The 25,574-nt window shown below is 44.9% G+C and overlaps 1 protein-coding gene across 2 annotated transcripts in view; it reads right to left on the bottom strand.

The window, feature by feature from the left end:
- Positions 1 to 25,574, bottom strand: part of SLC37A2 (solute carrier family 37 member 2) — a 1,507,897-nt gene that overhangs the window by 566,702 nt on the left and 915,621 nt on the right. The gene's annotated exons all lie outside the window — the stretch shown is intronic.

The following is a 25,574-nucleotide window of genomic DNA, read 5'->3' as shown; positions in this document are numbered from 1 at the left end:
ATGAAAGCAGTTTCTCCAGCTATTAAGATCTATTTGGTAAAAGCACAAAATGTTGCTATCTATGGCGCTGAGGTGTAGGGATTCTGTAAAGCTTCCAAACTGTCTGTGAGTGAAAATAGCTTTGCTAGAGCACTACTTGTAGTACTCCTCTGATTCCCATCTTTTTGGACCTTGGTTGTAATCGTATCTCAGATACGTTAGCATTAAGACATTTACTTTTTTGGTTAAGGATTTGGACTACCCCAGAGCTCACTATTTATATGGCCTCACTTCTTGATCTTTTAAAAAGACACAATGCAGCCTCCGAGATATTTTTGGCACAATGTCACTAAAATAAAGCACCTTTATTTTTAGTAACCCTGAGTATTGTGTATCCTATGATATAGTATCTATATGATGTAAGTGGTATAGTAGGAGCTTTGCATGTCGCCTAGTTCAGCCTAAGCTGCTCTGCTATAGCTACCTCTATCAGCATAAGCTGCGGGAACACTACTAATCTACTAATAAGGGATAACTGGTCCTGGCACAAGGTGTAAGTACCATCAGGTACCCACTATAAGCCAGGCCAGCCTCCTACGTGTTCCCAGTGGCGGAATAGAGGATTGCCCTTAAGAAGGGCTGTATCTGAAAGGGTAGGAGGTGGGACTTAATCACATTGATAGAGAAACTGATATTGTGTAAAAGATCTAAGATGGTCTGGGTTAGGGCTAAATTATCTTGATCAGCCAGTTATTGAGGTATGGGAAGACATGGATGCTCCTCCTCCGGAGATGAACAGCTACCACTGCAAGGCACTTTGTAAAAACTCTGAGTGCTGTAGTTACCCCGAAGGGGAAAGGTTTGAACCAGAAGTGCTGTACACTTTCCACAAACCTGAGGTAGTGATGGTTCGCACAATGGATGGGAATGTGGCCTTCTTCAGGTAAGGGGGGTCATTAAGTGGCCTAGTTGCAGCAGAAATATGACGTCCTGGAGCATGACCATGTGGATGTGTACTTGTTTAGGGTGTAAATAAAAAAATATACACAGTTCCATTACCAGAGTATGCGCTTCTAATTCACAGGTTCCTGGAAGTTCAAATATTTGAAGCAAGAGCCCTCACTCACCATCCGGTGACATGCTTCATCATAGGGCTGTGCTCCTTGTCAGGCCGGCACTGCAATGCCTGACGGGCTCCACAGGGGGGGCTCTTTGCCGGAGATATTTAAAGATGGTAACCAGCAGGTCAAAATATACTGGTACAGGATTGGTATGAGAGAAAAATACTGTTAAAAATGACTAGAGGTAAAACAGAATTTATTGCGATATCCGACCTCTGTCATGATTAAAAACAAGAGTATGGGGAGAAAATAAAATAAGGTCTAAACTCCCAAAAAAATGTGTCTCAGGTTATCACTAAGTCCCTGGTCTTGGAGTATAGTGACAGTAGGTACAGGATCCCCTGTACTACTCTTAAATTGTGGTCAACATGTTTCTCGCTTAGTAGTCTAAATGATCTGGCGCAATTCTTCAGGACCAATACACCTACCTAATACTTAAAAAGAATCACCCATATTCGGGGAAATCATATTTAGCAGGAACCTAGAATATAGGACAGAGTAAACACAATTTGTAAACAAGTATCAATACATTCAATAGTGTGCACGGTGTCAACACATCAAAGCCACATACTCGTGAGATCTCCCTTCCGTGATGTGCAACAAAAAACAGTGAGGATTTTTTTTATTTATATATATATATATATAAATATAAATATATATATATATATATATATATATATATATATATATATATATATATATACACACACACAAAGGCAAATATGCCACACATGCTTACCCTCCTCATATTAGTGGATGGGCCCCATCGGGGAAAGCATGAAGCTTGCATGGTCCAATATGGTCTAAGTGTGATATGAAACAGAAAGTTATTAGATAAGGAGCATCTGTCATGGAAATTACAGGTTGAGCCAGCAGCATATTATAGGAAGTAGTCATGAGTAGATTGTACATCCCAAGATCTTCCTTGTGAAGGAGTCCCTGAGACCTCAGATGATTCTGATGTCCCTCAACGTAAACCACGGGCATCTCACTACAGTTCAAGTTCAGATGAATGGAGCAGTGATGAGGGACATAGATCTAACCAGAATTGTTATGCTCCCCCGATACCTTTTAACCCGCCGTTCCCTCACCAACAAATATCGCCTTGGCAACAAGCTCCATTTTCCCCCTTCTTTCAACCCCAGTGACACTACAACTACAATCCTTTTTTAGGAAGAGGCCGAGGCAGAAACAGAAGAGGCAGAAGCGTTCATTGGGCGCAGGAAGAACCACAAATGATAACCAGGAGTCGCAGTGTGATACCACAAAAGAAACCTTAGTTCTCAATCTATCGGGTACCCTTCTCTCTCCATCAGAATTGTCAGCTCTCGAGAAAGGATTGGGCTTTGTACCAACCCCCAAGGAAGACTAGTTCCGATTGAACTGTGAGATTACAGTCCTGTTCCGGAAGGTCCGGTTACACATTTTCTTCAAAGACCGCCCTCCACCTAACCTGAGGGGTGACACCAATCTGAGGAATCCATCTACTTTTATGCCTCCCTCTACTGTGGTCCTGATAGAAGTACTCACGTTTGAAAAGGCAGTGCGTCATGAAGTCGAACACCTGGGATCCTCACATCCTTTTCAGAATATATCAAGATTGGAAAGGGCAGCGATCCACTCTATCCCACAACCCAGATATCACCATCAAGCCCGCAGACAAAGGTGGCGCTATTGTAGTGCTTGACACCGCTTTCTACAGACAAGAGTGCCTCAGATTAGTCAGTGACAGCAAATACTATGAACCCATATCTACCGACCCTACCTTTCACTTGCAACGCACGAGTCGTGGGATGATCACTGAAGCGGAGTTAGCTGGTTGGATCACTCAATAAGAAGCAGAGTTCTTAGATACTAACAATCCTAAAATACCCTATTTTTACTGTCTCCCAAAGATCCATAAAGGCACCCTTCCTCCTGGTTGTCCAATTGTATCCGGGATACGATCCCTTTTGGAACCCCTTTCCAAATTCTGTGATTTCTTCTTTCAACCCATTGTCGAAAAGACCTAGACTTTATTGAAAGACACCTTGATATTATTATAAGACATTAACAACACAGGCACCACTGATATGTTGATATGCCTTGAGGATGAAGCACTGTACACCAACATGCCACAGGAGGCCACCCTAACTGCAGCGGTCGCAAATGGAATCGCAGTTACCATCCACTTGAAGTGGATGGTAACCCAGTCGCAAACGGGAAGGGGTCCCCATGGGGCCCCTTCCCCTTTGTGACTGGATAAAAAAATATATTTTTTCAGAGCAGGCAGTGGTCCAAGGGACCACTACCTGCCCTGAAAAAATCAGAAACTAAAGGTTTCATTTTTTTTTTTCAAAGTGCAGCTCGTTTTCCTTTAAGGAAAACGGGCTGCACTTTGAAAAAAAAAACTGCTTTATTAAAAAGCAGTCACGGACATGGTGGTCTGCTGTCTCCAGCAGGCCACCATCCCCGTGAGTGCCCATACTCGCAATAGGGTCGCAAACTGCAACCCACCTCATTAATATTAATGAGGTGGGTCTTTGCGACCCCATTGCGAGTTGCAGAAGGTGTCTGAGACACCTTTCTGCATACCAAATTGCGACTTGCAATTTGCGAGTCGCAGGGACTCGCAAATTGCAAGTCGCAATTTGGATTTTTCCTACATCTGGCCCTTAGTGATAACCTGAGACACATTTTTTGGGGAGTTTAGACCTTATTTTATTTTCTCCCCATACTCTTGATTTTAATCATGACAGAGGTCGGGTATCGCAATAAATTATGTTTGACCTCTAGTCATTTTTAACAGTAGTTTTCTCTCATACCAATCCTGTACCAGTATATTTTGACCGGCTGGTTACCATCTTTAAATATCTCCGGCAAAGAGCCCTCCTGTGGGGCCCTTTTAGGCATTGCAGTGCCGGCTTGACGAGGAGCACAGCCCTATGATGAAGCATGTCACCGGATGGTGAGTGAGGGCTCTTGCTTTCAAATAATTGAACTTCCAGGAACCTGTGAATTAGAAGCGCATACTCTGGTAATGGAACTGTGTATATTTTTTTATATACATGTTTGATGGGAGCACTATACACACGACCAGGACTTTGTTTCCGAACCTCCTGTATTTCTTTAGCCGCTCTCTTTTGTATTGCTGGATGATACTTGTTAAGGGGCCTGAGGTCAAGTAATGGCCTGAGGGACCTATCTTTCCTGGGGATCTAAAAGTATAGGGGGTACACCCATTTGTCCTGTTGGTGTGCTGACACAGACTCGAAGCCCCCTTAGAATAGGAGTGCATGTACATCTTCTTAGAGGAGGTACTGATGTTCTGTGGAAAGTAACCCAGTTCTAGGTTGGAAAGGACCCATTGGTCTGAGCGATGCATAGCCAATGTGTGATGAACCCCTGCAGTCATCCCCCGACAGGTGTGTGGTTGTGAGAGAGGGAGAGTTGCTGTTTGGTGGGAACGGCTCCCTTTGCCCTGCCTATGGAGTTATTCCCTCTATAGGTACCCCTGGAGTAAACTCTGGAGGGTTGCGGATGCTGCCTCTGATCCAAGGTGGAAGTGTCTGGAGAGGTGACTTTGGTGCTGCCACAAAACTGGGACCTATGAAAGGACCCACATGGTGATAGGAACTGAAGATCCTCCAGTGTCTTAGCTGTGCCCTTCTTGATCCTTTCAAGCATCGAATCTACCTGAACCCTGAAGAGGTGTTCCCCAGTAAAGGACAGGTTGATCGATGCTACTGGGCCAGAGACACGGAGCCAGCCACAACAGCAAATGAGTATGCTTGGCAGCAGTGTAAGCCCCATCCAGAGCACACATGATGGTGAATCTGGAAATAATCTGACTCTCTGCAACTAATTCTTGTCCCTTCTGCCTATACTGGATCAGGTCCCCCATCTCATCGCACGAGTCCCTGTCATACCTGAAAAGTAAGCCAACCGAAGTGGTGTGCACCAGCGAGTGGCAGATTGAGTGGTCACCTATTTCCCTGCTATGTCAATCTTTTTACTTAAAGGCAGATGAAAATGATTCAAGGGGGTGAGGCCCCGAAGGATGCATTGACATTTTCCCTGACACAGAACCGATGGAACAAAGGGGGATATGAACAATTAGAAAACACACGATTGTCTCTTGCCAACAGGAGAGGAAGAATAGAAAGGCCTTGATGACCACACCACAATGCATTGACTCAGAACTTTAGAAATGCATTCTGAACCAGACGGCGGAAGAAAACAATCCAACAATGGAGCCAATGTCCAGGTGCATTACCGGTCATAGGAGAAGTCACTACACCTCAAGACTCGAAAGACGTTTAAAAAGAAAAAACAAGCTGTACACGTCTGAGCCCAACACTAGATGGCAGGAGAATATGCAGAGCATGTACACCTACAGCTACACATGGCACAACACGTTTTCCCATACGTAATGATTAAGTAATTTTAATTTAAAAGGAAAACTGATTGGAAGCTGGAACCTAGGTATTTTCAATAGTGAATCACACAAAGAAAATTTGGAGATAATGCACTGCAATTTAAATCAACTGCAAGTAATAAAGACTGCACATTAGTATCCATACTTCTGCTCGAAGAATAAATTGACTCTTAAACAGGTTTACTTACCCCTGAGCATGGCCTCTTCAGTGCTCTAGGTTCGTTAGCACATATGTCCACTTACTGTGATAAAGGTAATACCCGAAGCATTTCAAGAGATCAGATTGTCTCCATGTCTTATATTTGGATGGCTTAATAAATTCCGGCATTGCAAAGAAGCAGTATCGTCATGTTGCTTGTTTTGATTTAAGATCTCACAAATCTGAGGACCATTGTCTACTACCATCAATAATGATGAATTGGGACCTCCAGATTTGGGTGTATCAAAATGCATTGACTGGACCAAGTTGACGGAATATGAATTTGCAATAGTACTGCGTTCATAAGGTTCAATCTTGTATTGCCACAATCCAGAATTGACTCTGCAAATCTGCTGATCAAGCTGCTCCCTTTCAATCTTTGATAGGCTAATTTTATATCCACTTATCTAAAGATTTCTTTAGCCTCAAGTAGTTTAGGAGCATTCAACATAATTTTGTTATCTTCTGGTTGTGATCCCTCTCAATTACGCAGAAACCTTTATTATTTACTTCATTCATGTTTTTGGGAGTTGTAGATGGAAGCCCCTCAACTGAGGTGAAAATCATCAGTAAGCTGTCCCTTTTAAATATATTAATTGCCTTTAAGACTGTGAGAAAGTAGCATCTTTCTAGCATGATTACCCCCACTTTTGGCCTGTTTGAGAGTGTGTATCAGTGTGTTTTTACTGTGTCACTGGGATCCTGCTAGTCAGGACCTCAGTGCTCATAGATAAAAAGCTATATGTTAGTGTGTTTTGCCTGTCTCACTGGGATCCTGCTAGCCAGGACCCAAATGCTCATAGTTTGCGGCCTAATGTGTGTGTTATCAGTAGTGCTTGACTGTGTCACTGAGGCTCTGCTAATCAGAACCTCAGTGCTTATGCTCTCTCTGCTTTTAAATTTGTCACTATAGGCTAGGTGTAGGAAAGTACCATCTTGCCTGGCATGTTACCCCCATTTTTCACTGTATATATGTTGTTTTAGTTGTATGTGTCACTGGGACCCTGGTAACCCAGGGCCCCAGTGCTCATAAGTGTGCCTGAATGTGTTACCTGTGTAGTGACTAACTGTCTCACTGAGGCTCTGCTAATCAGAACCTCAGTGGTTATGCTCTCACATTTCTTTCCAAATTGTCACTAACAGGCTAGAGACCATTTTTACCAATTTACATTGGCTTACTGGAACACCCTTATAATTCCCTAGTATATGGTACTGAGGTACCCAGGGTATTGGGGTTCCAGGAGATCCCTATGGGCTGCAGCATTTCTTTTGCCACCCATAGGGAGCTCTGACAAATCTTACACAGGCCTGCCACTGCAGCCTGAGTGAAATAACGTCCACGTTATTTCACAGCCATTTTACACTGCACTTAAGTAACTTATAAGTCACCTATATGTCTAACCTTTACCTGGTAAAGGTTAGGTGCAAAGTTACTTAGTGTGAGGGCACCCTGGCACTAGCCAAGGTGCCCCCACATTGTTCAGAGCCAATTCCCTGAACTTTGTGAGTGCGGGGACACCATTACACGTGTGCACTACATATAGGTCACTACCTATATGTAGCTTCACAATGGTAACTCCGAATATGGCCATGTAACATGTCTATGATCATGGAATTGCCCCCTCTATGCCATCCTGGCATAGTTGGCACAATCCCATGATCCCAGTGGTCTGTAGCACAGAGCCTGGTACTGCCAAACTGCCCTTCCTGGGGTTTCACTGCAGCTGCTGCTGCTGCCAACCCCTCAGACAGGCATCTGCCCTCCTGGGGTCCAGCCAGGCCTGGCCCAGGATGGCAGAACAAAGAACTTCCTCTGAGAGAGGGTGCGACACCCTCTCCCTTTGGAAAATGGTGTGAAGGCAGGGGAGGAGTAGCCTCCCCCAGCCTCTGGAAATGCTTTCTTGGGCACAGATGTGCCCAATTCTGCATAAGCCAGTCTACACCGGTTCAGGGACCCCTTAGCCCCTGCTCTGGCGCGAAACTGGACAAAGGAAAGGGGAGTGACCACTCCCCTGACCTGCACCTCCCCTGGGAGGTGTCCAGAGCTCCTCCAGTGTGCTCCAGACCTCTGCCATCTTGGAAACAGAGGTGCTGCTGGCACACTGGACTGCTCTGAGTGGCCAGTGCCACCAGGTGACGTCAGAGACTCCTTGTGATAGGCTCCTTCAGGTGTTGCTAGCCTATCCTCTCTCCTAGGTAGCCAAACCCTCTTTTCTGGCTATTTAGGGTCTCTGTCTCTGGGGAAACTTTAGATAACGAATGCAAGAGCTCATCCGAGTTCCTCTGCATCTCTCTCTTCACCTTCTGATAAGGAACCGACTGCTGACCGCGCTGGAAGCCTGCAAACCTGCAACATAGTAGCAAAGACGACTACTGCAACTCTGTAACGCTGATCCTGCCGCCTTCTCGACTGTTTTCCTGCTTGTGCATGCTGTGGGGGTAGTCTGCCTCCTCTCTGCACCAGAAGCTCCGAAGAAATCTCCCGTGGGTCGACGGAATCTTCCCCCTGCAACCGCAGGCACCAAAAAGCTGCATTACCGGTCCCTTGGGTCTCCTCTCAGCACGACGAGCGAGGTCCCTCGAATCCAGCGACTCTGTCCAAGTGACCCCCACAGTCCAGTGACTCTTCAGCCCAAGTTTGGTGGAGGTAAGTCCTTGCCTCACCTCGCTGGGCTGCATTGCTGGGAACCGCGACTTTGCAGCTACTCCGGCCCCTGTGCACTTCCGGCGGAAATCCTTTGTGCACAGCCAAGCCTGGGTCCACGGCACTCTAACCTGCATTGCACGACTTTCTAAGTTGGTCTCCGGCGACGTGGGACTCCTTTGTGCAACTTCGGCGAGCACCGTTTCACGCATCCTCGTAGTGCCTGTTTCTGGCACTTCTCCGGGTGCTACCTGCTTCAGTGAGGGCTCTTTGTCTTGCTCGACGTCCCCTCTCTCTTCAGGTCCAATTTGCGACCTCCTGGTCCCTCCTGGGCCCCAGCAGCGTTCAAAAACGCCAAACGCACGATTTGCAGCTAGCAAGGCTTGTTGGCGTTCTTTCAGCGGGAAAACACTTCTGCACGACTCTCCACGGCGAGAGGGATCCGTCCACCAAAGGGGAAGTCTCTAGCCCTTTTCGTTCCTGCAGAAACCTCAGCTTCTTCTGTCCAGTCGAAGCTTCTTTGCACCCGCAGCTGGCATTTCCTGGGCATCTGCCCATCTCCGACTTGCTTGTGACTTTTGGACTTGGTCCCCTTGTTCCACAGGTACCCTAGATTGGAAATCCACAGTTGTTGCATTGCTGGTTTGTGTCTTTCCTGCATTATTCCTCTAACACGACTTCTTTGTCCTTAGGGGAACTTTAGTGCACTTTGCACTCACTTTTCAGGGTCTTGGGGAGGGTTATTTTTCCAACTCTCACTATTTTCTAATAGTCCCAGCGACCCTCTACAAGGTCACATAGGTTTGGGGTCCATTCGTGGTTCGCATTCCACTTTTGGAGTATATGGTTTGTGTTGCCCCTATCCCTATGTTTCCCCATTGCATCCTATTGTAACTATACATTGTTTGCACTGTTTTCTAAGACTATACTGCATATTTTTGCTATTGTGTATATATATCTTGTGTATATTTCCTATCCTCTCACTGAGGGTACACTCTAAGATACTTTGGCATATTGTCATAAAAATAAAGTACCTTTATTTTTAGTATAACTGTGTATTGTGTTTTCTTATGATATTGTGCATATGACACTAAGTGGTACTGTAGTAGCTTCACACGTCTCCTAGTTCAGCCTAAGCTGCTCTGCTAAGCTACCGTTATCTATCAGCCTAAGCTGCTAGACACCCTATACACTAATAAGGGATAACTGGGCCTGGTGCAAGGTGCAAGTACCCCTTGGTACTCACTACAAGCCAGTCCAGCCTCCTACACTAGTGACTTGATTTACCAATTTCAATTGGCACACTGGACCCCCTTATAAGTCCCTAGTATATGGTACCTAGGTATTGGGGTTCCAGGAGATCCTTATGGGCTGCAGCTTTTCTTTTGCCACACATAAGGAGGTCAGACATGCCCTTCCACAGGCCTGCCATTGCAGCCTGCTTGAAATAGTGCACACACTATTTCACAGCCATTTTCACTGCACTTAAGTAACTTATAAGTCACCAAGGGCCTCATTACAAAGCTGTAACCGCCGTTGGCGGTGCTCCCGTCGTTTTGGCCCTGGCGTTGTAATACCGCCAGGGTCATAATGACCACCCAAATGTCTAACCTTCACTTGCTGAAGGCTAGGTGAAACGTTACTAAGTGTGAGGGCACCCTTGTACTAGCAAAGGTGCCCCCACATAGTTCATGGCCATTTCCCCAGACTTTGTGACTGCGGGGACCCCATTACACGCGTGCACTACATATAGGTCAATACCTATATGTAGCTTCACAATGGTAACTCCGAATATGGCCATGTAACATGTCTAAGATCGTGGAATTGTCCCCCCATTCCAAATTTGGTATTGGGGGAGACAATTCCATGCATCCTGGGGGCTCCACCATGGACTCCCAGTACTGCCAAACCAGCTCTCTGAGGCTTGCACTGCAGCTACAGCTGCTGCTACCTCCCAGACACGGTTCTGCCCTCCTGGGGTCTGAGCAGCTCAGTCCCAAGACGGCAGAACAAAGCATTTCCTCTGAGAGCAGGGTATTACACCCTCTCCCTTTGGAAATAGGTGTTACAGGCTGGGGAGGGGTAGCCTCCCCCAGCCTCTGGAAATTCTTTGAAGGGAACAGATGGTGCCCTCCTTGCATAAGCCAGTCTACAATGGTTCAGGGACCCCTTGTCCCCTCCTCTGGCACGAAACTGGACAAAGGAAAGGGGAGTGACCACTCCCCTGTCCATCACCACCCCAGGGATGGTGCCCAGAGCTCCTCCAGTGTGTCCCAGACTTCAGCCACCTTGCTTTGCAAGGTGTGGGGGCACTCTGAATGGCTCTGAGTGGTTAGTGCAAGGAGGTGACGTCAGAGACCCCTCCTGATAGGTCCATACCTGACAGGGCGGCCAATCCCCCTCTCAGGGCTACTTAGGGTCTCTCCTGTGGGTTCTCTTCAGATTCTGCTTGCAAGTTTCCTTCAGGAATCCTCTGCAACTACTACTTCATCCTCTGACCTCGGATCAACCGCAGCCTGCTCCAGGAACCGCTGTAACAGCAACAAAGTATCCACAAGGGATACTTTTCCTCTTCAACTTCAGCTCCAGCCAGCCACTGCAACAGTTTCCACTGTGTGCACGCTCTGAGGACTCCCTGTCTTCACCCTGCACCAGGAGGACGAAGAAATCTCCTGTGGGGTGACGGAGTCACCTCCCTGCTCACGCAGGCACTTTCTAAGACGACGACCGGTACCCTTGGACTCCTTTCACGATGAGCGTTCTAAGGACACAGAGGGTGGACTCCATCGACAGACTGTCCTGAGGTCCTGCTGACGCAATTTGGAGGAGGTAAGACCTTGCCTTCCTGAGAGCGGTGGTACCCCTGTGTACTGCGTCTTCCTCACCTCCTGAGGCCTCTGTGCACTATGTGCAAAATTCCTTCATGCACGGCCTGGCACAGGTCTCCAGCACTCCATCCTGCGATGCTCAACTCGCTGAGTTGTTCTCAGGCGACCTGGGACCTTCCCTTCCTTTGCTGTGCTGCACCAACCGTGTTTTGCACCCCCAATGCCCCCATGTCCTGGGACTCCTGGGGGTGCTGACAGGCATCCGTAGGGCTCTCCAAAGTGCTGATCCCACCTGGGTCCATCCAGCGCCATTTTGATGCAAAATGCACTTTTGTCGTAACCAAGGCTTGTTGGCGACTTCCAACACGAAATCACGTCTGCATACATCTTCACGTCGTGGGACATCCTTTGCATCATGCAGGAACCCACGGTCATCTTCTTAGGGTGTATTCCTGCAGTCTTCGACTAACCGGGGACTCTTCTTTTGCACCCTATTCTGGGTTGGCAGGGGCTCCTGTCCTTCCTGGAACTTCTTTCGACTTCTGAACTGGGTCCCCTTCTTTTGCAGGTCTTCAGGTCCAGGAATCCAGCAATTGTTGTTTGCAGACTTGGTTGATACAGCAAAATCCCAATCACGAGGTGTAGTGTGTCATAAGGAAACTTGCAGTACTTTACTCCTGCTTTTCTGGGCTCTGGGCTCTGGGGTAGGGTAATTTACTTACCTTTACTGTATTCTTACTCTCCAGGCGATTCTGCACACACTACACTGGTCTAGGGGGGAATTTGTGATTTGCATTCCACTGTCTTAGTATATGGTTTGTGTTGCCGCTAGACCTATTTTCTATAGCATTTCCAATTGTTTGCATTGTTCTATGACTATTTACTTTTCTAATTTTGGTGTCTAGTGTATATATTGTGTAGAATACCTACCCTCCAGAAGGAGTATTGTCTCCAAGATATTTTTGGTACTGTGTCACCCAAATAAATACCTTTTTTTTTGTTAACACTGAGTATTGTCTTTACTTGTGTATAAGTACTGTGTAACTAAGTTATATTGCATAAGCTTTGCATGTCTCCTCATTCAGCATAAACTGCTCTGCTATAGCTACCTCTATCAGCCTAAGCAGCTAGAACACTACTACTTCACTAATAAGGGATAACTGGACCTGGTATATGGTGTAAGTACCCAAGGTACCCACTACAAACCAAGCCAGCCTCCTACAAAGATTAGTAAAAGGGGATGCATAAGAGTGACTTGGGACTCGGTAAACTGATTCATTGTATACCCTACAGTGAGAGTGATTTCATTGACATGGTTCAAAAGTAGGCATTTAATGTTCTGAGGAAAGGAAAATAAATTTCACTACATAATACATTGACTGTATTTTTAGGTAATGTCCTCAGTTGGATTAGCTACGTATCTTATCCAGTCAAAACCTTCCCATAATTCTTCTAACTATAAATGGTGAATATCTGGGTTTTACAATTGTTCCTGTAAAATAACATCAAATATGCCTGTGTGCCAATTAACATAGGATTCTGACACACACATGCCTCTGTGCAAGAATTATCTGTTCCTAAACTTTCACAGACCTCAATCTAAGTGCTGCCCATGCTGACAAACAAGTTACATTCTGTAATGATTTTTCTGGTGGATACTATAACTGCAGCTTGTTCATCTTTTATATTCTCCTTGGACTTCTGGAGACTCTGCTTTTGGCTTGTGGAGGACTAGAAGGACCGGGAGGCCCACAAGCTCTGCTGTCCTGCTGAAGGAGGAGGATGAGGGGATTGAATGCTACATAGCGCTCTCTCAGTTCCTGCAGCATGGGACACCTGGAGACTTTATGGCTTGTGATGGGCAGTGGACTACGAGGCCCACAAGCCCTACTGTACTGCTAAAGGAGGAGGAAAATGGGACTGAGTGTTACATAGCACACTCTCACTTCCTACAGCATGGCACACCAGGGACAAGACTGAGCTAAGAACGGCCATTGTGTACCCATTAGCAGCCAGGCAGTGCCACTCCTCTTCCATCTACAGAGCAAACACAGTGGGTAAGAGAAAAGCTTAGCAGCACCTACAAAAGTATCACAAATAATGCTTTTTTTTAAGAGCGCAGTGGTGGTTATAACCAAAACGTTTGCAAATGCTCAGCTCTCTGCTACCTGCAAGAGTCAGACCTCGCCTCTTTTCCTCCACTTTAGCCCACTGAGGTTAGCTTTATTACAACCTGTTCACCTCAGACTTTCTCACATCCAGCAACTATGTAAACAGAGACTCTACAGAACCAAAAGCCATGTTGAAAAGAAAATATGTGACCCTACAATCATTGATGATTTAAATGCCATCTGTGACAAGTTCAAAGATCTCTTAGAGTCCAGTCTCTGGCCAATATTTGAGAATCTCAATGCATTCAGCATCAGATGCTCCATCAACTGTAACTTGCCCTACTTGTTCTACAACGTCCACTCTACCAACCAAATCTAAATCAGTCGCTGGTACAAGTCAACGTGTCCTACCCGTATTAACAGGTGTGAGAGGCAGGTGCCTCAAATACCACCAATGAATCCACATAATTATGAAGTGCCTCCTTTACTAAATCTGCCTCCTTTGGCACAGCCATTAGTGATTATACTGGTTAATGGACTCAGACTTACCCAGAAGTCAGTTGACACAATGGTTGGTAAAAAATCACAGATTTCATATCAGTGATTATAACAAGATTCTGATGGTGATGAGAGTGAGCCATATGGGCTCCTAGCTGAAGAAATATAAGGGGCCTATGTGTAGGAAAGTACCATCTTGCCTGGCATGTTACCCCCATATTTCACTGTATCTATGTTGTTTTAGTCTATGTGTCACTGGGACCCTGCCAGGCAGGGCCCCAGTGCTCATAAGTATGTGCACTGTATGCGTTCCCTGTGTGATGCCTAACTGTCTCACTGAGGCTCTGCTAACCAGAACCTCAGTGGTTATGCTCGCTCTGCTTTCCAAATTTGTTACTAACAGGCTAGTGACTAAATTTACCAATTCACATTGGCATACTGGTACACCCATATAATTCCCTAGTATATGGTACTAAGGTACCCAGGGTATTGGGGTTCCAGGAGATCCCTGTGGGCTGCAGCATTTCTTTTGCCACCCATAGGGAGCTCTGACAATTCTTACACAGGCCTGCCACTGCAGCCTGAGTGAAATAACGTCCACGTTATTTAACAGCCATTTACCACTGCACTTAAGAAACTTATAAGTCACCTATATGTCTAACCTTAACCTAGTGAAGGTTAGGTGCAAAGTTACTTAGTGTGTGGGCACCCTGGCACTAGCCAAGGTGCCCCCACATCGTTCAGGGTAAATTCCCCGGACTTTGTCAGTGCGGGGACACCATTACAGGCGTGCACTGTACATAGGTCACTACCTATGTACAGCGTCACAATGGTAACTCCGAACATGGCCAATTCCATGATCCCCCGGGTCTCTAGCACAGAACCCGGGTAATGCCAAACTGCCTTTCCACTGCTGCTGCCAACCCCTCAGACAGGTTTCTGCCCTCCTGGTGTCCAGGCAGCCCTGGCCCAGGACGGCAAAACAAAGGATTTGCTCTGAGAGAGGGTGTAACACCCTCTCCCTTTGGAAATAGGTGTGAAGGCTGGGGAGGAGTAGCCTCCCCCAGCCTCTGGAAATGGTTTGATGGGCACAGATGGTGCCCATCTCTGCATAAGCCAGTCTACACCGGTTCAGGGATCCCCCAGCCCTGCTCTGGTGCGAAACTGGACAAAGGAAAGGGGAGTGACCACTCCCCTGATCTGCACCTCCCAGGGGAGGTGCCCAGAGCTCCTCCAGTGTGTCCCAGACCGCTGCCATCTTGCAAACAGAGGTGTCTGTGGCACACTGGACTGCTCTGAGTGGCCAATGCCAGCAGGTGACGTCAGAGGCTCCATCTGATAGGCTCTTACCTCTCTTGGTAGCCAATCCTCCTTCCTAGGTAGGCAAACCTCCTTTTCTGGCTATTTAGGGTCTCTGCTTTGGGGATCTCACCAGATAACGAATGCAAGAGCTCATCAGAGTTCCTCTGCATCTCCCTCTTCACCTTCTGCCAAAGGATCGACCGCTGACTGCTCAGGACGCCTGCAAAACCGCAACAAAGTAGCAAGCTCCGGCTCCTGTGCATTCTTCCAGGATTTCCTTCGTGCACAGCCAAGCCTGGGTCCCGACACTCCTTCCTGCAGTGCACAACCTTCTGAGTTGTCCTCCGGCGTCGTGGGACTCCCTTTTGTGACTTCGGGTGGACTCCGGTTCACTCCTCTTCCAAGTGCCTGTTCCGGTACTTCTGCGGGTGCTGCCTACTTCTGTGAGGGCACCCTACATTGCTGGGCACCCCCCCCCCCGTCTCCTCTTCCAAGTGGCGACATCCTGGTCCCTCCTGGGCCACAGCAGCACCCAAAAACCTCTACTGCGACCCTTGCAGCTAGCAAGGCTTGTTTGCGGACTTTCTGTGTGGGAACACCTCTGCAAGCTTCATCGCGACGTGGGACATCCATCCTCCAAAGGGGAAGTTCCTAGTCCTCTTCTTTCTTGCAGAACTCCAAGCTTCTTCCAACAGGTGGCAGCTTCCTTGCACCCTCAGCTGGCATTTCCTGGGCTCCTGCCCACTCTCGACACTGTCGCGACTATTGGACTTGGTCCCCTTGTCGTACAGGTACTCAGGTCCGGAATTCCACTGTTTATTGCTGGTGTTTGTTGTTCCTGCAGAATCCCCCTATCACTACTTCTGTGCTCTCTGGGGGTAGTAGGTGTACTTTACACCTACCTTTCAGGGTCTTGGGGTGGGCTATTTTTCTAACCCTCACTGTTTTCTTACAGTCCCAGCAACCCTCTACAAGCTCACATAGGTTTGGGGTCCATTCGTGGTTCGCATTCCACTTTTGGAGTATATGGTTTGTGTTGCCCCTATACCTATGTGCTCCTATTGCAATCTATTGTAACTTGACACTGCTTGTATTACGTTTCTTGCTATTACCTGCATAATTTTGGTTTGTGTACATATATCTTGTGTATATAACTTATCCTCATACTGAGGGTACTCACTGAGATACTTTTGGCATATTGTCATAAAAATAAAGTACCTTTATTTTTAGTACTTCTGTGTATTGTGTTTTCTTATGATATTGTGCATATGACACCAGTGGTATAGTAGGAGCTTTACATGTCACCTAGTTCAGCCTAAGCTGCTTTGCCATAGCTACCTTCTATCAGCCTAAGCTGCTAGAAACACCTCTTCTACACTAATAAGGGATAACTGCACCTGGCACAAGGTGTAAGTACCTCTGGTAACTACTACAAGCCAGGCCATCCTCCTACATTGCCTATGTTATTGTTAATTTTAAGCATGCACATTTAGCTAGAGATATTCTTCTTCGTCCAGAGTATGAACCATTGAACCCTTAACAGATTCAGATGCTCCCTTTGGGATATTTTTACAAGAATCTCCAAATGGTGGGACAGCCCCTGGGCTTTAATAGCTGTTCCCTTCGTATGCGACCACAGTATGCCCAAACCCCATTGTCAAATAGTTTCTTACCCTTATCAGATCTGTTGAATAATGATTGGCAGACAATATGTGATCCCTTCTCATTAAGTAACAAAAACAGCTCTGGTGAACATACAAAACTGAGAAACAATTATATTGCCTGCTCCTCCTGTATGCCCAATGGTTTTCCGCTCTTCATCATATTAGCAGTCGTGGCCCACGTCCCACATTACCTGTTGTTATCCTCTTTGTTTGCCTTGACATGATTTGAAGAAATTACGTATGCGCAATAATCGACATAATGCCCTGATGAAGGTGGCTGTTAGTAAGATGAATATGGTTGGAAGCGTAAGCCCACTGAAACGCGTGTTGGCAGGAATGAAGACTCAAACAGATGAAGTAACATTTCTCAATAGATAAACCGGATTAAGTCTCATCACTGTGAATTCAAAACAGTGATTATGAGCATTGTTGTCTGAGATACTTACCATAATATCAGTTGCACGGACTCTGTTTGACTTTTGTATTTGAGATGATGTGGAGATTAATCACACATTAATTTGCTTTTCTACTATGATGTATATATGAGAATGATATCTGTTTTGAGAGAAGATTTTCGATTTATCAATAATTTTTTTGAGATATGTAGATATTTGTTATTTTTTGTGATTCCGGTGTCTTGATGTTGTCTATATGTTTGTTGTCTGTTCTACATGTTCTTAGTCGTATATGGCATTGGTCTCTATATTTGAATATTTGTTGTGTGTTAGGATTTGGTTTAGGGGGAGCTTTTTGTAAAAATTTTGATTAAATATTTTGTCTAAATTAGAAGATTTATGCATATTTATTTATGGTTTGATTATTAAAAATAAAAACACTTTATGTATCATTTAAGGTTTTTCTGTGTTAGATTAAGTTGTCTTTTCATATTTATAGGAGAGAGATATTCCTTCTACTTATTGAACATACAAAACCCTGCAGAGGTATTGCCCCACGGCCAGAAAATAACATGAATCTGAACTTATGTTGGAACATTGCAGGAATCTCAGCAAGGTTGCTGTGCATGTTCACATTTTATGCATACACATGATACTATGCTTCAGGGCAATAGAGGACATTTTTCAAGCTAGCTACATATGTTCATATGTTATCCAAAGGTCTATTTCGTTTAGGGTCGCATTACAATGCAACATAGAACTTATCTCCCTCAGTAGAAACTGTGCACAGGAAGTCAAACTTAAATGATCAGGAAATATCAACTGCTGATAAAGCAAAACCTTTGAAGCTTTTTTGAGGTAAACTGGAAGTTGCAAAATCTAGGTCTTTAGGATCAAAAAGGTACAGACTGTTGATTGAAAGTGATTTTAAATCCAAGATAGAGTAAAGGCCTTTGTATATGACTAATTTAGCTGATGAACACCAAGATACTGTTAATGTCACTGATCAGAGAGGTGGTATTCTTCTTAATTATTTGTCGGCATATTATTTATGGAATGTCAATGATTTTGTTGGGCAGAATAACTAGGAGATATCTAACGTTACTAGAAGGAGCTGGAGCTCAGTTATTGATGTTTTTATTTTGAGGAATCTTGGGTCATGCATTATTGGAGTGGGGGGAATGGTAGTGAGCTTCCATAGTGACCATAACCCTCTGGTGGTCATTCTAGCCATACAGATGCATATACAAAGAGAGCCTTAAGAGGGCTTACTTATATCTCTACAAAAGACAAAGACCATAGGCTTGTATGGAAGTGTAAAGTAAATTCATAGGAGTGTTGAGTAATTCAGTCATAAAAAATGATGAATATGTCCAGCAATGTTTATCTCTGGCGCACAGTCCAACGGTTATTGTTACTGTATTTATGAAATTGTGTAATTGCACTAAGAAGTTGCTTTTGAAGCCAGTAAAATCTTGATTTACAGACACCCCAGGGTTGTTTGATACCTTCTGCAAGCAAGCTATCAAAATCTTCTACAAAGCCCTGAAGCAAAAAGATAGAAACATAACTGATACTGACAATTGAAGATTAACATATAAAGTGGTTCTGTCAAATAGAAAGAAAGCAATATGCGAAGAGACCTGGCAGAGACTTGTTCTAACCTGTAAACTAAAAGACACTAAGGGTTATGGAGGGTAGTAAACTCAAATACATTTAACTAAAACCCCTGCACATACATTATGCCTTCACATTAAAGCAAAACAATGGGCTGCCCACTCTGAGGCAATATATCACCCCTTGGGCACTGCTACTTGTGACTTTGATTTGGATCCACCTAGTTATCCCATTTCCAATTGGCTAAGATGAATTAAAAGCTGCCAATAATAAATGTCCCTCTAATAAAGTTCCAGGACCAGATAGGGTTCCCTTGGATTTGTACACCACCAGTGTGGAATTTCGGGCCCCACTAGTTACAAACTTCTTAAATGCAGCATACAAATAGGGGTTCACCCACTTTCGGCATACTGCACTGATAGTGCTTTTTTTTTTTTTTAATGGGGCAAAATTGTTGGCAGAATAGATGTAGAGAGAATTTAGCCACGGATAACTGACTGTAAAAAAAAAACCTTACAGTAGTACAATATGGGTCCAGGGACGGTATAGGAACCCTTGAGCAATCTATCAATATGCATCTGTCAATCAGTAAATACATGGTTACAAAATCTGGTGGGAATCACTTGGCATTAATGAATTGAAGAAGTACCTTTCATACTGTCAATAGGTCAAACTAGGAGATTTGTTTGAGAATATGGATATGGAGAGAGAATTAGTGGATTTTTTTTGTGCACTATGTTATAATTTGTCAGCCACTGTGAGATTTGGGGAGCAAAGTAAATGCACTATTTCAGCTCACCAGTGGTGTACAACAAGATTAGATGTACAACAGAATCCCGTGTACAACAGGATACCCATATAATTTATTTATACATCCAGTCTAACTAGTGTACCAATCAAGAAAGGCTAGGATTTTCCTGTCATGAATAAAAAGCCAGTGCCAGCATTGTTGTATGCAGACAAAGCAGTTCTGCTATCCCATTCAGTCAATAGTCTGAAAAATGTATTGAGGCCTTTGTCTCTTTCATCGAGAGTCTGGAGTTAGATATCAATCTATTGTCATGGTTTGTGGCCCAGAAAGGCTAAAATCTTGATGTTTTACTGTAAAGAGTAATTCCATTAGCAAAGTTATGCTTTTCAGCTGGTAGCTGGCAAACCTGTTTTTCTAAAAAGCAGTGTTTTCCCAGCAGTGAGAACAGTGTTCAAGTTTGCATACAATATTAACATTAGGCCTATTTCTCAGTTCTAGAATTATATATACAAGGAGATGTCTTCCCATTTTAAACTTTTGGGACTAGCATTTGGGGATACCAGGACATCTAAAGTCTACAGGGAGCGGCAAACTACTTCTGCAGACGTCATTAAGGACTCCCTCCAGACAGCCCAAGCTACTTTGTTCACAAAGAGGTTGGGCTTGGCTACATGGAGGACTCAAATTAGCACCACAGTTATCATGGAGTTCAATATGGAGAAACAAGTGTGCCTCTCTTGAGAAAGAGACTACTGAATATTGATTAATTTGTGACACTGAATACATTGAAACCAGGGGAATTAGTCGCCAACCTGTAGCAACTCAATTGAACTGGCCCTCTATGTTTGTTCCCAGATTCAGTGACTATTAAAAATAAACTAAGAATAAAACAATCTTTTACAAATAATGGGCAGTGGAGAGAGAAGTTTTAGTAACACAAAAGCTATTAAGGCTTATGTACAAATCAAGACTTTATTGCGTCTTGAACCCTATCATGGCAGTGTAATGAATACATGGGTACGAGCTCTTCTCACTAAATTTAGACTGGCCTCCATCCGGGTAACTTATCGTTTCCTTGGTCCCAATATGAAACAACTTAAATCAGTATCTGTCAATGTAATGAATTGTCCCCACAAACCTTGCTGTATTTCTCAATGTTTGCCAGTATTGTGAGCCCTTACCTGCCTTTAACTGAACCCATTTTGAAAAAAAACTGGGCTGTTAACAGATGTGGACCCACCTTCTGCTATTTGTAAATGCTCTCTTTACCTGAAGTGTGTTTCATGGTTGGTGATTTTTTTAAAGGTAGACATTCAATAATGTAAAAGTCTGATTTAACATTGTAAACTTTATGAGATACAAGTAACCTTATTATGACGAATAATTTAATTATATAAATTCAGTATTTTGATTTTAATGTTTTTATAACCCATTTTTATTTTCTTGATGTTTTAGGTTGCTTCTTATGCACTTTTATGTTTAATATATAGTAAGTGAATGAAAAATTAATTGATTCACTGAATTCTCTCCAGACCCCATACTGAATCTGGTAACGTTTTTTACATCACCACATGCAAGCTGGTAAGTAGTGCCACGAACTCCACAAAGACCTTGCCCTGGCTATTTAAGTGGCAATGTGGTGCTGCATATTGGTGCAGGTATGTACACCGATCCCAGTTTACAAAGGTAACTTGCAACTCATCAGACATGGAGATAGTGAAAATTTGGTTGGGGAGCACTGTGCTGAATCTCAAATGGGAGATTTTAACTCCAATATCTACTCCGCAGAATGGGTAGGAGGCAGATCAGTGAGAATACATAATTAGAAAGAGTATTTGCAAGAAAGAGTACTCACGGGAAGGAACTTGTAGTTCTGATGGATATTTTTAACAGCAGAATTCTCACCTTTTGAATAGATAGATACCAACACAGTACCCCCTCTCTACCCTCCAAGGTGGTGGTTCTGAGGAATGGTGTTTGCACCAGAAAGTTCTGCAGGACCAAAAGAGCTAAATTACCCTCCTTGTGGACCTGAGAGTTAACACATTAGTGCCTGATGAATGTGTGGAGGGATGCCCATGTGCAACCTGGCATGTCCAGCTCCAGCAGACCTCCAGTTAAAAGTGAAGTGTCTGTTTTGGCTCTGGTGTAATGACCCCAAAAGCCCTCAGGAGGCACTCTCTTGGCCACTTACTGGAACATATTGATACCAAGGACGATTCATCCTGAAAGAGGCATTTTGTGCACTGCCCGTTCCTTCTTTACACTAGCGAAACCAACAAAGAGTTGGCCGTTCAATCGGTGCTCCTTAGACTAACTAATATAAAAGCTGAGGGCTCTCTTTGGGTCCAACTGGTGAATCCTTTCCTCTTCCTTAGACAAATGTGGGTGGAGAGAAAAAAAGCGAGAAGCATGAGAGACTGCTCCACATGAATGGTGAGACCACTTACAAAAGAAAGGATGTCTGTGTCTGAAGTACCAACTTGTCAGGAAAGAAGGTGGCATAAGGAGGCTGCACTGACTTCACCTGCAGTTTAGTGCTGTGACATGCAAAAGCGATTGTAATGAGAAACATGATTTCGTGGGTCTGGAACCTCAAAGATCAACTGCCAATAGGTTTCAAAAGCTTGCACAGTATGAATGAAAGGACCAAGTTAAGGTCCAACAGCAGTATAATAAAAAGTGCAAGAGTAAATATTAGCATGCCCTTCACAAAACGCATAACAACTGGTGATTTGAACAGTGATGGCTGATCAGGCAAATGAAGTAAGGCCTGAAATGTAGCCTTTAACAAAGCCCACAGCAAAGCCTTACTGAGGATAAGGGAAAACAAACAAAAGTACATCATAAATCTTCACCTGATCTGGATCAACCCAAAGGACTCTGCCCCAGACTACAAACTTAGAACAATAGATCAGGTTTGTGAGCGCACGACAAGCAGTCGAAATCATATCCACCACTTTCAAAGGCAGGTCAAAGACACTCAATGGTTCCACTGAAATTTCATGGATAGAGGTTTAGGCTGCAGACCCCACCATGTTGTTTGAGCAGCAGGTCCTCCTGAAGGGGTAGACTGAGAGAAGGACAGATGCCCAGACTGAGCAGATCGGAGCACCAGACTCCCTGAGCCAATTATGGGCTATCAGGATGAGCTGAGCTCATTCCTTCCGTCCTTCTTTGGAACTAACCGGAGAAATGCTAAAAGGAGACCAGAGTCCCTGGGAAGTCTGAACACGTCTTCCAGCAAATCTGGAGGTGAAACCCCCTGGGCAAAAGAGGCATGACACTGAGCATTCCTGGTGGTAGCAAAAAGATACACCCAACAGACTCCCACAGTGGAAGATTCCTTGAACTACCACCAGGTGCTGACTACACTCGTGATAGGCTACATGACATCTTCTGATCTGGTCTACCCAAGCGTTCAGGGAGGTGGTTGATAATCAAGAAAATTCTCCAAAGGCCCAGTCAGCACCAGACTCTTAGCGCATCCTGACACAACATATGTGACTCTCAAGCTGGTCTTTTTGTTTTGTGAATCACAAGGTAGTAATTTTGTTCATCAGAACCTGAACAAAGGTGTCCACAATGGAAGGTAGGAAGAGCATGCAAGCCACTTAGTTGGCCTGCAGCTCGAAAATACTGATATGGAACATCTACTCCACTGGAGACCAGAGGCCTTTGATTTCCACCTTGCCCATGTGGCCTATACACCCAAGAGATGAAGCATCATCCCAGCCATAAGCTCTGGAAGGGCAACAGAACAGCTTTTCGCAAGTTAAGTAGGTATCGCTCATACACTATTGAAGGTCCCAGGATGCCTGTCTGACATATGGAACACCCCCCAATGTTGAATCACTGTAGGAAGAGGATCCACTCTAGAGCCTGCTTGCGTCAGTGGGCATGAGGCACCAACAAGTTGCAGAAGGCCTGGAGACCCAGAAGCCTCAGATTCGTCTAGACGAGGAACATTCCGAAACATCAGAATCATACTCTAAATGTCCCAGATTTACTGTTGGGATGGAAAGGCTTTGAAAGCTACAGTGTTCACAATAGCCAGATACAGGGAACCTTTTGCATCGACTAAAGGTGGGATTTTGGCTTGCTGATGGAGAATCCAGAAAAGACAGCAGTGAGATTTTTCTCAGCAGGTCATCTATTACTAATGGTGGCAAACCCGCATTAAACAGTAGTCAACAGCCAGTTATCAAGGTATAGGAATACGTGAATGTCTGACTTCCGATGACAAACCAGAACCATTGCAAAAACTTTTGTGAAAACCTGGGGGACCAAGGTGAGGCTGAAGGGCAGGACAGCGAACTGGAAGTGTTTCAACCTCACAACGAAGTGGAGGAAATGCCTGGGGACTGCTGGATGGGCACATGTAAGTGTACATCCTGTACTCTCAAGAGCCACAAAAGAGCTTTGCGGGCAGATGTACAGGAAAGGTGGCCACCTCTGGTGATAGGTAACACCCCAACAAAATCTGAATTTTCAGTACTGTCGTGAAAATGACAGGCCGCGTCAGTAAGCCTAGGAAGTGTGCTGAGGCATGGCTATACTTGACAAGCTCCAAGGCGGCGAGTCTGGGCAAAGGAATTCTTAAATTCCTCAGGAAGAGCAGGCAAAATATCAATCATCATGCCTAAGAGGACGCGTGCATACCACCCTAGAAGGCAAGCAGCACTGAGTGACCTCGGAACCAAACTGGCAAAGCACAGGACTAGTTTTTCCCCGCTGCGTCAAGCTCTGGCTCACTGTCAGGTGAAGCCAGGCAGTAGGTATTAAGCTTTACATTACTGGTGCATGCCTGAACACCCAAACTTTCTGGCACTGGATGCTGCATCAGAAAGGCTAGTACAGTCTGTGTCCCTTGCAATAGGCTGACTTACTGGCAGTGTGGAGCGTGGCTTGAACCAGGCTGCATCAAAGCCTCCATCAGGGTCTCAAAAGAGGGCAGACGTGGTTCAGAAGTTGAAGGATGATGCTGAAATATTACAAGGAACAAATTATCCATAATTTCTGCTGTGGACAATTGTGATCCTAGTATCCCCTTGGTCCTAGGGACTACTACTACCACCAAGAAAGAGGTGCTTTCTTAAGTAGGAGGGCCTACTAAGAGGCCCAGCACAGAGTTTCATGGGGGGGGGGGGGGGAGAGAGCAAATCCCCTTAGCATTTTGTAGGTCCAAACACAAACCAGCAACAGTGTACTGAGGAGGAGTAAACTGTGTCCCTCCTCGTCACCCTCATCATGCGAAACTTGCTGAATGCCCTGTACAGAGTCAGAATCTGAACCAAAGATGGCCTCTAGTCATATTAGTATTGACATCAAGGAAAGGACATTGTCGGGAAGTCTTCCAATATCAAGGGTTGAGCTTTAGTAATCTCTTAGTGTGACAAAGTTGACAAATTTGGCTTCAGATCCAAGACCAGTGTTTGAGTCGGGTCCGAAAAATAAGCCCCTGTCAAGGCGAGCACAAGCCAGGATGAAACAGGAAAGGCCTTGAGAAAAGGTGTGGACACGTGGCCTGGCACAGGCAAAGGGCCTGGTGTGGGCCTAGCATGGTCAGTCGGTGACAGAGAGGGCTCAGCAGCAGGAGGGAAGGCAGAATTGTCTAAAAGGGTTGCAGCATTTTTTCTTGAAGGTCTCAACTTGCTGCAGAGTCAGCAATGGCCGGGGAAATTCAGAGTGCATTGGCTTCAACAGAGAAAGGGTGGAGGGGGTTGGGTCAGAGTCTGTCGAGGTCTTCAAAGTGCCAACAGCATGACATGTCCCTGGAGCAAGACCAGCGCGGAGGGCTGGACTCCTTCTTAGATCTTAGACTTGCCTCTCCATTTACCTAGGACTTACTCAAGGACATTGGTCAACTATGATTTTTAATGGCTGCTATTTTGACAAAAGTATCTTTGATTGTTTTAACACAATGTGAAACATACTCAAGAAGTAGCCTTTACATCAGAGTAACAGCCTAGTGCTACTGAAACAGGCTCCATAGTATTCGATATAGCAGAAATAAATTGTTGTAAAGAGAATTTTGTCACCAGTATT

This window comes from Pleurodeles waltl, chromosome 3_1 (assembly GCF_031143425.1).
Source record: "Pleurodeles waltl isolate 20211129_DDA chromosome 3_1, aPleWal1.hap1.20221129, whole genome shotgun sequence".
NCBI lineage: Eukaryota > Metazoa > Chordata > Amphibia > Caudata > Salamandridae > Pleurodeles > Pleurodeles waltl.
The sequence above is the reverse complement of the archived record's forward strand: the minus strand, read 5'-3'. Positions and strand labels throughout refer to the sequence as shown.